This window comes from Lonchura striata, chromosome 3, assembly GCF_050655825.1.
Source record: "Lonchura striata isolate lonStrDom1 chromosome 3, ASM5065582v1, whole genome shotgun sequence".
NCBI lineage: Eukaryota > Metazoa > Chordata > Aves > Passeriformes > Estrildidae > Lonchura > Lonchura striata.
The window spans coordinates 113,937,623-113,955,760 of record NC_140705.1 but is presented as its reverse complement, the minus strand read 5'-3'; the positions used below and the strand labels follow the sequence as shown (position 1 = coordinate 113,955,760).

General features: G+C 38.4%; 1 protein-coding gene across 13 annotated transcripts in view; it reads right to left on the bottom strand.

Moving 5' to 3' along the window:
* The window catches only part of WDPCP (WD repeat containing planar cell polarity effector), a 164,685-nt gene that overhangs the window by 125,786 nt on the left and 20,761 nt on the right, over positions 1 to 18,138 (bottom strand). For 8 of the 13 annotated variants that reach the window (XM_085576151.1, XM_085576146.1, XM_085576147.1 and 5 more), the window contains one exon: positions 14,109 to 14,239. The exons of 4 other annotated variants lie outside the window; for them this stretch is intronic. The gene's annotated coding sequence lies outside the window, so the exon portion shown is untranslated. Of the gene's footprint in view, positions 1 to 14,108; positions 14,240 to 14,898; positions 14,978 to 18,138 lie in introns of all 13 variants that reach the window. One more of the 13 variants, XM_085576150.1, reaches the window with a different exon arrangement.

The window sequence follows — 18,138 nt, the reverse complement described above, 5'->3', positions numbered from 1 at the left end:
AATGTAATTCATGTAAAAAAACCAACCAACCACCACCACCAACGAAAAAAACCCAGTTGTATCTTTTATATTGCTGGCTGCACTCAAGTTACATTTGCTCAATATAAATAAAGGCAGAATTTATAAAGGTAAATTTTGTCAAAAAATGCCTACATATTTTCTCAGATATTTACAAGGGATTTCACTGCACAGTATTCGAGGCTGCTGATATAATGGTCACACATCCCCCTTGAGTCACCAATATAATGGAAACACCAGTTTTCTAGAACCTTCTCGTGCAGGCTTCTGCACACCTTTTGCCAAAATTTTTTAGCATTATACCTTCAAAGAGCTCCAGGTTTGTGAAGGGCCTGACAACAGACCTCTTTAAAAAAAGCCAAAGCTGCTGATCTTCCTCAGCTATGCTGGTACAACTGCTGGTAAGGCAGGCAAAGTAAAGTGTTCCATTTAAAACCAGTTCAGTTCCATGAACCAGCACACCAAGCAACACTACAAGCCGTTTGCCAGTGCAATTATGTTACTGATGCAAGGACACAGCGAGAGCTGTGTCAGCTGGCAGGGCTGCCAAAAAGATGACTCCTAAAACTGCATTCTCAGGAGAGATATAATGAGAACCTCTGATATGGGCAAGGCTTTTTCAGCTGGAGTCAGCTGGGCACAACAGCTCCACCAGGAGAGGATACTCAGAACGTGCCTGGAACAGTCCTGCTGCTCCCCAGCACTGCAGAAGAAGTTGAGGGGACAGTGTGACCCAGCAGGTCTGTGTTCTACCAGCTGTTTGCCCTGAAACATCTGCACTCATTCATTCCTGCACATTCCACTCTTCAGCCCCCTGCACTCCAACACCACAGCTGTTGCATAAGAGCTGCTGAACAAACACAAGCCTGGCCCATTAAAAGTAACCCCAACCAGTCATAGTTTACATTAATATGCCAGACTGCAATCTGGGATGATTCAACTTGTTTTTATAAGCAGCAGAGAGGCTGGAGCAATGAGAAGCATCTCACAGTGACATGTTCCTCACAGACCAGGCCATGCTTGCAGGCTTTGCTCTTCTGTTCTGCCTTTTCTCTGTTCTCCCTGTGCTCAGGAGGGGAAACAACCTCCTCTGGGAGGCCAAATCAGCAGCAGCACCTCAGCATGTCCCAAATACCTTGCACTGAGTTATAAGCAGGTAAACAGCAGCTTTTTCTAGTCTTTTCTTCTCTCTGAAGAAAAGGCTGGGGACAGAGCAATGGTTACCAGCGGTCATGGTTATCAATGGTTATAGGTATCTGACAAACTGAAACTCTGACAAACATCTTTGTCCTTCCTGAATAAAATGGGATTGTAGGGAATCTGAAAATTTAAATTCCTTGCATTGCTTGGTCACAGCGCTGAAAAATGAGGCATACTGTGTCAGATGAAAATCAAAAGGCAAATTTAGGCACTAATTAACACAAGGCCACATGATAACTCCACCTCTGTGGATTGAAAGGCCATAAAGGTGACAAATTCTAAACCAAGTCAATGATGATGACTGAGACAATGATGAAGAAAAAGAAGAACGGTATTTTGACAAGCAGGTATACTAAAAGCTGTTAAAGACTGGGCTTCTACAGTGAAACCCAGAATCATAGCAGTCACTACACATCCCATCCCTGCCAGGATGAAGACCTTTCACATTAGACTACCACTACCCAATTCCTAAAGTAAATATGGAACAGCAGAAAAACTGAATACACACTCTTGATCAAATTATCATAACAGAGAACTGCCATTGACTGCATGCAAAATGCAATTGCATTTGCATGCACGTCAGAGCCATGGATCCTGTTCAACACAAATTTATTAGATCTGAAGAAGTTTAAAAGTTTTTGAGAACACTTTGTTTGGGTCCTTTATAAGCAGAAAAATCCCAATTGCACAAACCCTGATTTCTGTGCAGGTAGAGAAATCCTGTACATAAATTCCTTTAAAAATAGCCTTGTTTCTGGAGGGAGAACATGGACAGAATTCTAGAACATGAACCAGACTTCTTGGTACAGCCAAGAATTGCAGTACTTAAAGCTTTAAATAGTTGATTCCCTGTCTACATTGCTTTTGAGTGTGAATGCTGAAAGACTGAGGGAAAGGCTAAAGGATAAGATTGCTCTAGTTCAGTGTGGCAGTTCTTGAGCAGGGCAGATTATCACCACACAAATGCAATAGCTCAACATAATTTGTACCCCTCATTCTCTTTTCCTTGGCAACAAAGGGGTTCTCACCCTATTGCAGAATGGCTAAGCTGCTTGTGAAATTGGGATTTCAGAGTCCTGCACTGATGCAAGGTACAGCTTGGTGCCAATGGTGCACTTGCACCAATTTCAGTTTTCCTCCATTTGCCAGCTGCACCCTGTGGACCTGCCACACCAGCAACTAAATTGTCCCCAAAGCAGAGGCAGCACAAGAACCACAACAACCATCCCAAGGTAAATTGTCCCAGATTGTGCATCAGATCCTCAAGGCACTTTATGCCCCTCTAAGGCCAGTTTAGAAGCAGAAGCATTTGGCACTCACTGGCTGATTAACACATACAATCCACCTTAAGGGGAGCCTGAAGTTGTTGCTGAGAGTTTGATGAATCCATCACGCTGATTGCTTAATGCAGATGGTCACACATGATCCCTTCCTTTCCATGTAGATTTACACAGCAAATATGAAAGAAATAGTAAAAATTCCTTTGCATTTGAAAGGAGATTTAAGAAAATGTGTCCCTTCTTATAAAGCAGGTAAGTCTGTTAAACTGTTGTGTTGCCTTGCAGTAGCAATTTGTAGCTGTGCCACTTGATAGCCCATAGAAGGCAAGCATTATTGCTGTGTTCCAACACCCACTTTCTCTCAGGGTAAACTGAGATTTCTCTTTGCCAAGCTATGACACAGATGGGGGTCCCAACAACATAAGGCCCTGTCTAATTCAAAGGATCCAAAATAATAAAAAGTTTAAGAGAAACAAACAACAGCACCGAAGCATATTATGTGCAAAAATCTTCCAGGAACTCATGAAAGGAAAGGATAATTGACTTCATTTTCAGGTTTTATATGCTGATCAATCAATGCAGTATGACTCAGTATTAAGAGGCTTTGCTGTTAGGCAGAGACAGAGATAAAAATAAGGAAAGGGGACAGTTTTCTGTATAAGCTGTGGCAAAAACCTCTTTTTTCATGCTGGGAAAAAGTGCAGAATAAGAGAGGCTCTTGCTCTGCACTGCTACAGGCCATCAAGTTTTCTTCAATACATTTTTCTTTTCTTCATTTTCAGACTTCACTTTCTTCTCTTTGTAGTTCTCATCCCACCTGACAGAACAAGGCAGACTTGCTGCTCTGCCTTACAGCCTTCTGCCATTTCAGTGCAGCTATTGATAGGATCAGTCAGGATCAGTGTTGGTGAAGAAAACCCACCTGTGTCTGCTGTGCCAGGAGTCAATTCCTGCTCATTCGTGTGCAGGTGGGCCAGTGGCCCAGAAGTGAGACACGTGCATTCACTGAAGATGCAAGCTTTGGAAAGCTAAATGCTGAAGGTCTCACAAGCCACAGACAAAGTCCAATTTTTCAAAACATATTTAAAATGTCTGCTCCAAGGAACAGAGATATCAGTGACTTCAGGAAGAGGGAGACCACTTAAAAATCTTAAGAGAAAAAAAGTCCTCTGCAATTTTGCCTAGCTTCATCCTTAAACAGACTGGAATCATCTTTTTACTTCTTCAAAAATCAAGAGCTGTAGACGAAACATACTTCAGTTATAGAAATTAAGGTCAGAAGCAACTGAAAGCAAGTTCCCACAAAATTAATCAAGCAACCTTTCTGATCTCACCTACAGCAAATCATTCAGCCTACTGAGCGATTTCATTGTCAGTTATGTATTTGGAAATGTCATTTGTTCTTTTTATGTCACTAAATGATTCTCAAATTTATGTGGGTTTGGATATAAATGTTATAAATGAATAAGCAAAGAATACTAGTAGCAGGTAAAATCCTTCCTAAAACAATATTTATATTGTAGGGACTACATCAGTCTTTATCAAAAGTGAAAATTTTGTACTCCATAAAATTGTGGTTAGTCTCGATCTTTAAAAACTTTAAGTTTTGGTATTTTCTCAGAAACAGAATGCTAACAAAAATGTAAAATTTTATGTTTAGGTTACCTCTCTTGAAACAAACCAGCAATTAATAATCCTTATTCAAGCCTATTTCTTATATTCAACACTACTGATATTAATATCTAAATAATATTTAAATGAGCTACCTGAGCTAGAAGAGGATCTGGATTCTGATTTAACTTGGTATAAAGCTATTCTGTGTTCCACAGAGAGAAAATGCTCATAATAAAATTATTGCCTCAAACCTTCCTTCCCTCCCTTCCAAAACCAAACCTGATATTTACATTTCCTCCTTCTTCTGCAATTTGAGGCATGTTAACCATGCTTGTGTTCACAGGGACAAATAAAGATGACAACCAAGGAAGCAATTACAACAAAGGTCTGATCTGCTGCCACTAAAACATATACTTCAGCTTCTAAACAATATGCCACTCAAATGGAATAAACCCTACCTGACACTAAAATTACCAATGTTTGTCATGTCTGAGCACATTTTTGGACTAAAATAAGCGAGTATTGCCTTGATCAAGTCTCCTAAAAGAAAAAGAACATTTAGTGGCTTAAAAAGCAAGTCCCATGTGTTTCTACCACCACTTCTTAAAGAGAGAGTTCTGGGCACTTGTAAACGGTGAATTTTTATTTTTATTTTTTTTTTAATGGCATCTTGATTCTTGGTGGATTTCACTGGCAGTTGTGCTTGCAGCTTTGAAGTCTCCTCCAGGTCTGTCATTTGGAAAGGCTGCTGATGGGTGCCTGGGGTGCTTTGTCCTCCGGGAGGCTATTTTCCTTTAATTCATCTCTGATTAGACGCAATTTATGCATTTTCATCTGTTTTATGTAAAGATCAAAGGGATCATGGTTCCCAATGTCGACCCTATTATAGACAAAAGGGGAAGGCTGCACATTTTTGCTTGGTTGTAGTTAAAGCCTCAAAGCACCCGTTCATACTACGGGTTCTTGATATATCTCTCATAAACCCACGTTTTGTATGGAGAGCCATTTGCTTGCCTGTAAACACCTGCATGCTTTTATATTTATAGAAAACAAAATCGTGGGCTGAAATTCCCATTCTCAAATCTGCTACAGTAATTTTTGCCCAATGAGAACAAAGACATAAAAGTTTAAATTCAATATTGCCATAACAATACTCCTCTTAACAGTCCCATTAATAAATCTATGACACTTCATCTTATCATAAACTGAGATAACTGGCCCTGCATTAGAAAGTCTGTGGAAAGATTTCTCAATATATTTTTTCTGTCTCCAAGTTACAACAAAGACTGATTTTTATGCAATTTAAATAGAAATTATTCCTGACACAAAGATAACTTTAAAATTTATTCCAATATAATCAATATCCAGTAAGCCTTGATATTAACACTGCTGTCACATAAACAAGGGTAAAAATATTAGTAAGCCTTGATATTAATGACATTGATCTTAACACTGTTGTCACCAAAACAAGAGCAAAAATATAGATGTCACCAAAACTTATCTGAAGTGAAAAGACCTGCATAAGGAAGCTTTATTTTATTACCATTTTTTAAGCAAACTCAGTACATATGCCAGCAAAGATGTTGAGATGGGAAACTTCCAGGATGTCACCCCAAGCCACTAAACACACACTGTAAATGCAAATGTCACTTCTCACTTCCAGTCAAACTGACTCCCTCTGCATAAGGCTCAAATCTTCCTTTGTCTCACTAATCATGCATAGAAAGAGGGAGAAAAGATTTTGAAGGCAGATAGAAAGTGGGGAAAGCCCCCCAAAAATCCACTTTGTTGGAAGAGGCACAGCACTATGTTTGGGAAGGCTTCTCACACAGCAGCACTGGGAAAACAAATTCCCTTGGTGGCTCATGATAGCAAAGAATTAAAGAATTAGGACTGTACTTCATCAACAATGTCCAGAAAAAGATGTTCCAAATGAGAGTAGAGTCTACACTTAACAGTTTTAGAAACTTTGTTAAAATAATCATGCTCATTCTCTCAATGGAGTGACAGAGGGGCTGCATAAAGCAAGTGAGGTACAAAAAAAGAGCATTGAAAAAAAGATAAAAAGATGCCCAAGAACTGTACAGCTTATTTTTTTTATCAAGGTAATCCTAAGCAGACAAGAGTATTTAGAATTTATATGTAGAAAAATAGGAAGAAAAAGTCTATCATATTGTAAGGGACTTTGCAATTTTCTGCTCCAGGCCCAGGTTTTTGCTCAACCTGAGTTACCACATGCCACTTGAAAAAAGAAAAACAAAAACAAAAAAACCCCAAAAATGACCCACCATCACTTCAGGGAAGTGATGAAATTTATGAAACTTGTGACATTTGGTATGGATTAAAAGGAAATAATTCATAAATGCGTTACATTGTTCCTATGTACTTGTGCTCTTGCACAGCAGCCACCGCTGGGATTTTGCTGGTAACTTATGGCCAGTGCAAACAGAGAGGAGACATCTCAGTGTTCATTACAATGTAATTGTTTTTTTCTTCTTTGCAACACAGAATTACCCTTACAAACACTTAAAAGCCTTGAAAGCCACAGTCACAAAACAAGACAGGCTGATTTCTCAGCTTGCACCATTAACACCACCACAATAAACTCTGGTCTTTGATAGTTTCTAATACATCAAACCCAAAAAACAGGCAGAAGAGGTAGTAATACAGATCTGCCCTGCCGAAACATAGAAAACTCCAACTTACAGGACAATTCATGCAATTATTATGGTAAAGAACCTCAGGCTGTCAATCTTATCCATAGGAAAAAAACAATAACTGAGCTCTTGGAAAATGTGTCTGAATTCAAGACAAATTCTAAGCAAGAAAAGCTATAGGAAAGAAGCACCACTGACAAAGAAAACACAGTAAAGTTCTTGAAATTTCAACAGGCAAGGAAACTTATGAGTTATTTAGGAATGAACATTGCAAAAGAAATGGAAAGACTACAAAAAGAAAAAGTTAGGTTCTGCTTTTAAAAGACAAATATTACCTTGAGAAAAGAGGTAAACATCCAAATTCATTTCTAGGGAGCAAGAACGCTGTTCCTTTTCCAGGTCTGACTTGCCTCTTGCCCAGGGATCCCTTAAACTGCATTCAGAGGCATGTAATCAAGTTTATATGGTAAAGGAATGGGGAAAAAACTGCCCAAGGGCTAAAGGAAGGTCCTGTCTGGGGGAAGGCAGTGGGAGACCAGCTGAAGAACCCTTACCTCTCCTCTCAGAAAGTTGTTAAAAGGCCTGGTTTGATTTTTAGTAGAATTCAGGGTATTTTACTGCTTAGCAGAATTCAAGAAGAAAAATTACTTTGGGATCTCTTCAAATCTGAAAGGATAAAACTGAAATTCTACATGTAACAAACTGACACAGGAAAAAAAAGGAACCAGAAATTAAATGCCTGTTGCTTGTATTTCTTTTTTTTTTTAATCCCTTTATCGTCCCTTGAAACCACGAAAGACATTTCCATGGATTTTCCTCTGAGACCTCAGACCAAGACATTTGGAAAAAAAAAAAAAAAAAAGGAAACGGGTGGCTTGACTGGTAATGGTTTATTCTTTATTAAAAACAAAAATTTGTCTGCTAAAAGTAGTTAGCCTAGTTCTCTTCTTGTGGAATTCAAGAATTCACTCCAAACAACTTGTGGAAAAAAAGGCTCAGTTTGAATAATATTTCCAGCTCAAAACACTGATGCACTCAAAGTGTTAGTTCTGATTAGAAGGCCAAAATGGAATAGAGAGGCAACAACTAAACTGTTTCTATATATCACAACTGGTAAACAAAATACACTGCCCACAAGTGAATAAAGCATTCATCAGATTACTGAAAAGGTAAAATTTACAAATTTTTCCTACCCATGCATTAATTTCAGACCAAAAAAAAAAGAGAAAGAATTACATTGTGACTATAGTGAAGTTTTCAAAGCCTATTTTAAAATACAGTAAGAAAACAAATTCCTTTAAAAGCAAACTGAAGAACACAACATGATAAAAAACTGTATATTTTACTCTAATGAACACTATTTTCAAATTCCCTATTTTTCTGGTTTGGGCAAATAAAGACAACAATGGGATTACAATGATATACTTTCAGTTTTGCAGTCAGGTGTCTAATAAATCACTCTAAAACCCCTTTAGCAATTAAAATTAAAAAGCTTGTTCTAGATAGTGCTATGCAGCAGGCTTTTAGAAATAAAATCCAGTTTAAAAAAAAACAAACCTTTTGTTCTCAAGCGTTTACATCTCGGATTAATTTTTAAAGTTTTCTATAATCTTCAACATTGTTCAGATATATAACCTAAACATGAAATGTGGCAAAAGTCGACAAGTTAATTTATTGCACCCTGTAATCAACAATCTACGCTGATCTTCAGAAAAGATAAACCAGAAAACAGTTGCTCATTCTGTAAAGGAGATAAAAGCAAATGGGAAACTCTGAAAGTGTTCCAGAAATGCAAATGCATACATCATTTGTGCTAAAGGCAACACCAGCATTCTCCCTCAAACCAAGCCATATATCAACATGTAAGAACAAGGAGGCATTCTTCTGTCAGCAGAAAACAAAGGAAACATCGCCCATGATGAATAAGTGAGTTTGGAAAACAAAATGGCAACAAGAATTACGCACGACTTAAAAATTTGTTTTCAATGCTCTTGTATGCCACAACACATACAGGTTGTAACCCAAAGGAAAACAGTGAAGGGTGCTGCAACTTCTCTGCTTTTCTATGCATTGGTGATGGACAAGCCCAACCTCATATTCCCAAACCTCCATGTTAGGTTCCTCACTTTTTCCTCAAGTTTCCCAAATTCCTTCTACGTTACATTCAGCTCATTCACTTCTTTGTAGCCATGTCCTTCAGCTCCTTTTTCCTTCCTCTCCTCTGCTGCTGCATGCAGCTCTGGTGCCAGCCAAGCACAGAGCAGCACGGCTGCTCTGGAGCTTTCTCAGCCATCAGGACCTGCATAGTTAATGACTGATATCAAAGGCCAAATTGCAAAAAATCCTTGAGCTCAGGTCGCAGTCTTTTCTTGAGAGCCTGGGGAAGAGAACACCACTTTGTATTTCCTTGAATTTTAAAATATCACATTCACATTTGAAGGTTTTTAGACCTCTACCTTATCCACCAAATGCATCAAGTCAGCTGACATGCCTCAGAAATGAATGTGGGATGGAAAGTAGTGAGTGTATGAATTGTAAGGGAGACTCTGTGAACTCGTCCCTTCAGGTAATCAAAAAAAAAAATGCTGTGTCCTTATTCAGATTTTACTTCTATTAGTCACATGATGATAAAAAAAAACAATAAGGGAAATAACAGATTCTGGATATAGATGCATCAGTTATCTATCTGCAAATCAGGGCTGCTATTTTGAGCTAAGTGTTTAGTTCATCATTTGAAGAAAGTAAAACTCTCCAGGTATATTTCTTGTTAAATACCTAAGTGTGCAAAGCCAAATTAATTCTAGTATATATCTATATGTATGTGTGTATGTGTATATATATATACACATATATGTATGTAATATTTTAGCACTTCATATTTACAGATTTAAACCATAATCTCAATACACAGTTTTCATGACCAACAGAATTAGTATCTGCTCACCCCAGAACAGTAAATTTTTACAAAACCCAGCTTGAAATCTATTTTTGGCACATTCCAAACCTGCTCAGCTTTAACACCGACTTGCAAAAGTGTGTAACTTTTAAAAATTATCCATTAAATGATACAACATAGTCATTAAAAACACCCACTCTTCAAAGCTCTGAAAGATCTATTACAGGGTAGTCATGTAGGGTGAGCAACATTCTGCCTGCTCCCTGCTCCTCCCAAAGTATGTTATCCCATTTCAGCTGCCTCTCCTGGAATAAGTATGTAAATCCATAGTCACATTTCACTTCTGAAAACTAGAGCACTTATAAATTGGCATTAGAACCCTGAATTTAGACACTTTGTGATTATGACAAAACTCCACTGTTCATGAGACATGCTACTGGGCAATAAATGCCATTCTCTAATTCATTTTCGAACAATACATCTTAATAATAAAAAGGAATGTTATCCAGGCTCTGAGGAAAGATGCATGGATGAGTGATAAGATAAAGTATCTTCAGATAAAAAGAATGAAGGGTAACTCATTGTCCCCAAAAAGAAAAGGTGAAAATAGCAATGCATCTCTACCTGATGAAAGCCATATGTATTTCAGGATTTTTTTTCTGCACCTTTTCTAAAACGCAGGCAAAAAATAGAACAAAATTTGATTATTAACCCAAAGCAGCTGTAATAAGTGTCACAAAACCTACTTTTTGGTATGCATGGATATGCCTTTCCCCAGAGGGATAAAGCTCCTTATACCCCATTTCTGCCATATCCAACCACAAACCTGGGCAGATCCACTTTTTCATCACTTACACTTTACAGCAAAAGTGTGCCCTGGAGCAACACTCCTAAAAGGCAAACAATAACTCATTTCATAGCACTTGCTTAAGTGCAGAAAGTGAATTCTTTCTGTGTATTTCTCAGAATCAGAAAGAAGTGGCACACATGAAAATGTTGGTCAAGTAAAACCTGGGAGAGGTCCAAGAACACTTGAAGGTGTCACCAGGACTTGGAGGGGCAAAAGCCACTGAATTTTTTCTGCACAGAGAACAGGACAACAGTCGTCATGCTGAGAAAGCTGCCTCAGTTCTTGCTGAGCTCATTCCTGCTCTCACATTCCCAGGCACCAACTGCAGTTAAAGAAAAAAAAATAACACACAGCTTTTTTTTTTTCATGCTGATTCATCAAGATAGTTGTATCTTTTTGCAGCATGATGAGTGCCTAATTACAATGATTCAAATCTCTTGTCAGCTTCAGGCTAGACTACAGATAGCAATGGGTTTTAGCCAGAGCAGATAGGGAAAATGAACTTGACACAGCACGCAATGGTTTGTTAAGCACAATATAATATTAAAAATATCACTCCTCTTTTTAATCTAGCCAGGAGGAAGAAGAAAAATCACATGATTTTGAGTTCAAAGTTACTAAATCACTTCTTCAGCAGGGAAACATGCTTGTCTGATTACATTTTCAGGTTGAATGCGTTTGTCACTCTATCACCTTTCTCCACATATAGTCCTGTTTTGAGCCCTGTTGGCTTCAGACAGCTCTTTCTCCTCCCAATATCACTGTAATTCCTCAGAAGTTCCTTCAGTCTATTCCCATTTTCCTCCTTGGGAAATGGTTCTATGCAGGCTGGGCCCTCTAGTGCATGGTGGTGTGAATGCACCACATTCCCAGGGCTCTTGGCTTTGTTTTCCTCTACCAAGGAACTTCTGTCAGAGCATCTACTGCGTTCAGGTGCCTTTTTCAAGGGGACCCTAAATCTGCTTTCATAACTTCAAAAGAAGGAGGAGCTGTCTGAGTGACAGCACTCTGGCTGTCCTGTGGCTTATTGCCAAGACTCCAACTCAAGCACTGGCAACTTCTGCTAAACCCCTGCAAAAAGAGCATCAAAAGCCCAGCAGGAAACCTGGGAGATGAGGACAGAGAAGCAGCCTCCTCACCAGGGACAGAAGCTGGGGAATTGAATGTACTCAATACTCCAATCCTTGTCCTTTCTTAGGCTGGTGACCTGCACCACCTTTGAGATCAGAGGGCTGCACACACAGGGCTCTCTCTCCCCGCTGTACTTTCAGCTTTGGCTTAAGACAGAGATAAACCCCTGAGGCTGTGATTCCCTCAGTCACTCTGCTGCATGTCCTATCCAAACCCTTCAGCACTTAGAAAACCATTTTGATGCTCCTCTACCATGTTTCTGATTCCTCAGGTTCTGTTTCACAACCATTAACTTAATTATCCATATAATCTAAAACCATTTGCTTGTCTTTCACTTTTCATTTCTTAGGATAAAAAGGACCTTGCTAACAGGCAAAACTGGAGATGATTAAAATGCTTTAAATAAAACCCCTGCAATTATACTTAGAAAACCCAGATATTTTTACATCACTTAAAAAATTTAGGTTTTTAAAGTAATGAGTGAAATGTCTTTAAAATAGGCAGTATTATGTACATAACCAAAATTTACACTGACAAAGCCTGCAATAGTCCATAACCAAAATTTACACTGACAAAACCTGGCAATGGTACAATTAGTGTGAATGGCATCAGAATAATCTGCATTAATTCTCAACACAGCATACAACTTCACTATGTCTGTATGTCCTCTAAACTGATAAACCCCCATTTAAAAAAAAAATTTAAATATATCATCAAGGATCAACAAATATAGATATGAATGTCTTCTGTATGAATGACTACTCTGTACATCCTCATGAAGCTTTTCAGCCACAATCATTAATAAAGAAAAAGGAATTCCAATTGAATAGAAACTCTTGGTATAGCCCAAGCTGCATTTTTTGTTAGAACTTCCCAGGTTACTGACAATTAAATGCATTTCTTGACTGCATCACACCCAGGCTGTTGAAAGAAAAATGTATTTTGTTTTGTTTTTAAAATATCTATTAAAACAGCTTCTGCCAGCAAAGGCCTTCCTAGTTTTGGAGGAGAAAATGTCACTATAGGAATTCTGTAAATGTCACAGAACATGAGGGAATAGCATACAAGTGACCAAATTTGTTAATAGGCTTGAAGTTACCTGATGAAATCATTGAAAAGTGGAAGCATTTTGAAACTTGCTTTTCTTTCACCTCAACATTAAAGTCTTCTTTTAAAACCTTCAAAAAGGGTTCATGGCCTTTAAAGCTGTCCAACAGGTGTGACAAAATATGAAGAAGTTTATGAAAACTAAGAATGGGTTTAGGCTTAACTGCTGCAGATCCATTTAACATAAGGATCACAGCCTGTCCTCATGGATTTTTAAGTAAAACAGAGTTAAATTTATACCCCTGACATTTAGCATAATGGAATAACAACTATTTATGGTTTCCCTGTCAGTTCTGGTAGTAAAACTCTGGATGTGGTCACAGAAATTATAAATCTACTTTGTTATCTGGGAAACAAAATGATTATAATAATTTTCTGCAATTACAAGCAATGGTCTTTAATTACCTCAATACATATTAGTTAATTTCCTGATAAGACAGAATGTCAGCATGAATAGCATTGGTTTGGCAGCCCCAAATTATGAACAGCCATTGAAATGGTGCACGTTCTCTCTATTCCTTTCCTTAAAAATATGAGATCTCACAGAAATTTGCCTACCTTGAGATATAATAAAATTTAAAAACTGAAATAATGAGGAATCAGACAACACCAAAAATTTCAAGTGGCATGTTCAGATATTTTAATTATTAATCAGTTCACAGCTTGACCCCATCTTTCTACCAGCCCATTCCTCATGTGGCTCCAATTTGCACCGTTTACAAAATGGCAGTGTAATGGAAACAGTGGTACTGAGCACACAACCTAGAACTTGACAATTACTCTGGAGACAGACACAAGGATGTCTTTACAGCATCAGCCAATCACTGGCAAATAACCTGCTTTCATGAGGTTTCAAAAAAAAAATTAGAAGAATGAGAAAATTTAAAAAAATATCATAGCAGCTGCCCATTACCATTATTTCTGTGACTATATTATAGGTCAGCTTTTGCAATCCTATAATCCCATGTATTCCAAAGAATCTTTTATAATTAACAGATTTTGCACTACAATATCCAGCACAAAGATCATATTTCTGACTTTTTTTTTAAATTTTAAACACTTCTGTTTTGGGTTTGCATGGCAAGGTTTTCGTAGCAGGAGCTTTCAGGGATGGACGCTGAGGAAACTGCTGGAAGTTTTCCTATCCAGCAGAACCAATGCCAGACAGGTCCAGGAGGCACTTTCTGCTGGACAAGGCTGAGCCAATCAGTGATGGGCTCCTTAGTTATTGCCTCAGGAATAACACAGGTATTTCCTCATTATCCTACTCTGAGTTGATTGATAATAAATTAAACTGATTTCCCTGAGTGGAGTCTGTTTTGCCCATGACAGTAACTGGCTCTCCCTGTCCTTACCTTGACCTTTTTGCTGTATTTTCTCTCTCTCTCCCCTCTGTCCCACTGAGCAGGCGAATGAGATGGGCTTTGGTGAGCACCTGATGTCCAGCCAGGGTCACCCCACCACAGCTTCATCCGTGATCTCTCACCTACAATAAACACTGGTTAAAAATGCATTCATTCAGGGCAGTGTGGAGATACCTTCTCTCCAAGGAGAGCTGGGACTGACCATTCTAGCTAGCTGCAACATTTGACTCCTTCCCTTTTCATAGATTTAAAACATACAATTTAATTAACTTAGCCACACAAGTGGCAGAGGAAAACAAAACCACTAAATGGCTGCAGCTGGGGGAAGTAATTTCTGTATTTTACTCAAGCATTTATTTTATGTAAATCTTTTTAGGACTGATATAATATTAAGGTCTGTCTCACTTCTATCTGTGGATTTCTCTTCCCAAAATCTTCGTCTGAGTTGGGTTTGCTCAAATTAAAGTCACAGCTGCTGCTACAATTTTGTGTGATGCTTCCTTTTCATCCATGTTCATGTGAAGGGAAGCAGAAATATTTTCACAATTTTCCTTATTCCTCTACTTTTAAACAGAAGGCCAACAGCATAATCTTCACATTAATCCATGAAACAGATAATTATATATATGTTAGAAAAGATGCAGAATTTTCCTTCTTGTTTCCTTGCCCTATTCAGCAAATACTGCAGTGTTTCATTTCATGATGACAACATTTCTTTGATCTCAGCAAAGAGATTTTTGAAACTTCACTGTTAGAAATACATGTAGAATAACTAACTTACCATGGCCTCAATTACAAACTGGCATTTGCTGCAGTTCATCCACGATGAGGGAGTTTTAAAATTCACAGCATGCCATCTTCTGAAAATCAAGCAGCAGCACTTCACAGGTAGGCCACTCCTGGAGCTTTATGCAAAGTCTGCACTCACATGTCCTTGAATTCAGAGTGACTAATAACCTCAGCAAGGTGCACATTTTAAAAGAACACTCATGCTGAAGTTGGCATTTATTCACTGGTATTACGGGTGGCATTTTTTACAGGCTGCTTCTTAAAGAATATTTAACTACCTGCACATTGTATGTCATTGCACTGGAGTTCAGCCACACACTGAAGCTGAATGTGTTGCAGCTTTGGTAATCAGATTCAGAAAGCAAGCATGACAAAGTTCATTTATTAAGTCATTTACTAAATAGGGATACTATATGACATCTTACAAAGGAGACATACAGAAAAAGACACTTAAGGGGTTTCCCAATACCACATACCAAAAAAAATTCTACCCAGAAAACAAATCAAAAAGCCTCCAAGAGGAAAAAGTTGATAAAGTTAAATATCATCACTGACAGATACCAAAGAAGCTGCTCCGGCAAGATCTCTATACATTATAAATATTTAATTTACTCTTTGATGAAAAGTCAATTAATCAAGTTATCCTGCAACAGTCCCAAGGAGTAGGGTCTGCTTACTATCTGAGTATTTATTTAAATGAAACTCCCACCATAGCTGTTTCATAGCTGTCCTGATTTTGTATTGTAACAAAAGAATGGAACTATGTTACAAGTTTTCCAGTACAAGTTTTCTTAGACTGAATTCCACAGGAAGAGACTTCTGCCACAAGTTGAAGAGTAACAAAGTTAACAGCACTCCTAAGAGTAGGGGACTTTGCCAGAAGTGTTCCAGGAACATTCTGGCCTTTCATGTAACTTGTGTCACAAGCTGCACCTCATTCACTGTCATTACATCACTATGACTTTTGTCTCAATTTCAATTTATTAATTACATTTACAGAGGAAATCCTCCAATATCTAAAAAAAAAAAAAAAAAAAAAATAGCCAGCTGCATCCTGGGCTGTGTGAAAAGAAAGATGGCCAGCAGGTCGAGGGGGAGGACTCTGCTCTGCCCTGCTGAGACTCCACCTGCAGTGCTGCATGCAGCTCTGAAGCCCCCAGCAAAGAATGCATGCAGCTCTGAAGCCCCCAGCAAAGAATGATATGAACCTGTTAGGGACAGGTCTAGAAAAAGAGCCACAAAAAAGGATTGGAGGAAAGGAACAGCTCCCCTTTTTAAAAAGGTTGGGAGACTTGGGGGTTTTAGCCTGGAGAAGAGAAGGCTCTGGGGAGACCTGATGATAGCCTATCAATACTTAAAGGGTGGCTTATCAGAGGGGGAGAGGGACTTTCTACATGAGGTCTGGAGTGACAAGACCAAGGGCAACTGTTCTTATCCAAAAGAGAGTAGATTTGGATTAGATATAAGGAAAGAATTCCTTACTCTGAGGGGCTGAGACACTGGAATAGGTTGCCCAGAAAAGCTGTGGATGTCCCAACCCTGGCAGGTTGGACTAGGTCTAGTGGAAGGTATCCACAGTGCATTGGACTTCAAAGGTCCCTTCCAGTCCAAACCACTCTGTGATTCTGTGACAAAAGCAGCAGACAACTCATTGCAACTCACTGCATCTGGTCAAGTTATTGGCACAAAAATTGGCAAAACAGTGGATTGGGAAACATGCACTTAAATACACAGCTCATGTACAAAAGAGTGGAAACAGCTTTGTACATTAAGCTTTATATTTGTCCTTGCTTTTCTTTATACTTCTATTTAAGGAGCAGTCAATATATCATTAAGAAAGAAATAAATTTTTAAATTAATTATAAAATTGGAAATAATGTCAGTAATACCAAGATTTTGAAGTCCATACACACCTATTCTTCCAATGCATATTTCTAATGCATTTTACAAGCCTTCCATTTCTCAAGCAAGACATTTACAAAACCGCCTAAGTGTCTTCCAAAAATGCAGACTGTCCTTTACAGGCACAGTTTTTAAAAGTTTGGTCATTTCTGCCTAAAAATTATGCTACCAGATGGTGTTACTACACTGCAGTGGATACTCCTGTCTTCTCAGAGACATATTGAAATAGATAATCATCTCTCAGATTTTACCCAATACAAGATAATGGATCACACTACTCACTCAGAAGTTTGGGTATAACTGCCTGGGACCAACTACAATAGATAAAAAGACACCTTATCAACGTTCAGTAGGTCTCAGTTCTCATGAAAAGGGATGTGGCAACTCAGAGCCCACCAGTGGCCCTCAGCAGGCAAGCTGATGTCCACCAGCACTGCAGAGGATTGCCAGCTCTCATTACAGGAATCACTGACACTCATTTAGCAGGGCCAGAGCCTGGCATTGCAGTTAAACTAACGATACTGTTAATGACACTTCATTAATTTATGTCCCACACGGCTACACTACCCATCTGCAGTATGCTGAATTCTGAATTCTCTCTGCAGGTTTCAAGTACTTATATCACATTTCCCTCCAATCTAGTTTGTCAGGGAGTCACAATTACAAGGCAAGTGACCCATCACTGCTAAAAAACTGCCTCTTGTGAAACTCCAAGGTAGAAATATCACAGTACTGGCATTCTCCTGGACATGAATCTGTGACAGTCAAGTGCAAACAGCAGAAAAGTGAGCAGCAGATGGAGAAGAGCCCTATTCTATTTCTCTAAAGACCATAGATCTTATTTTTCCACCAGAAACATGGCAGCTGTCCTTGCTCTGGCAACACAAATACTTAGATGGTAAGAAATATGTTCAAGCTAGTGATATTATAAACCTTTTAGATACACTTTTATTCTTATATCTTGTAAGCTGGGGATTCATTTCCAAAATAGCTTTCCTATTTAATACAGCATATATAGGTTATAAAACCCCAAAGGTTTAATCAGCACTTTTTTTACCGAAGTTCATTAATGGGTTCGCCAAATTACCTAGCCCAGAACTGTGTGTATATATTATTAAACCCTATTTTGAGTTTGCATATTACCTTCCTTAAGAATGCATTAGTTCCTCTGTTTGATGTTTTATATTTTTACAAAGATACTCAAAAGTTTTGTCTTATTAAGAGAAAAATTGCATAGAATGAGAAGAACTTCTTAGGTAACTTTGGAATCTTTTAACTTGCAAATTAGCAATGAAAGCACTGAGATAAGTCTTTGGGAATATATTTGAAG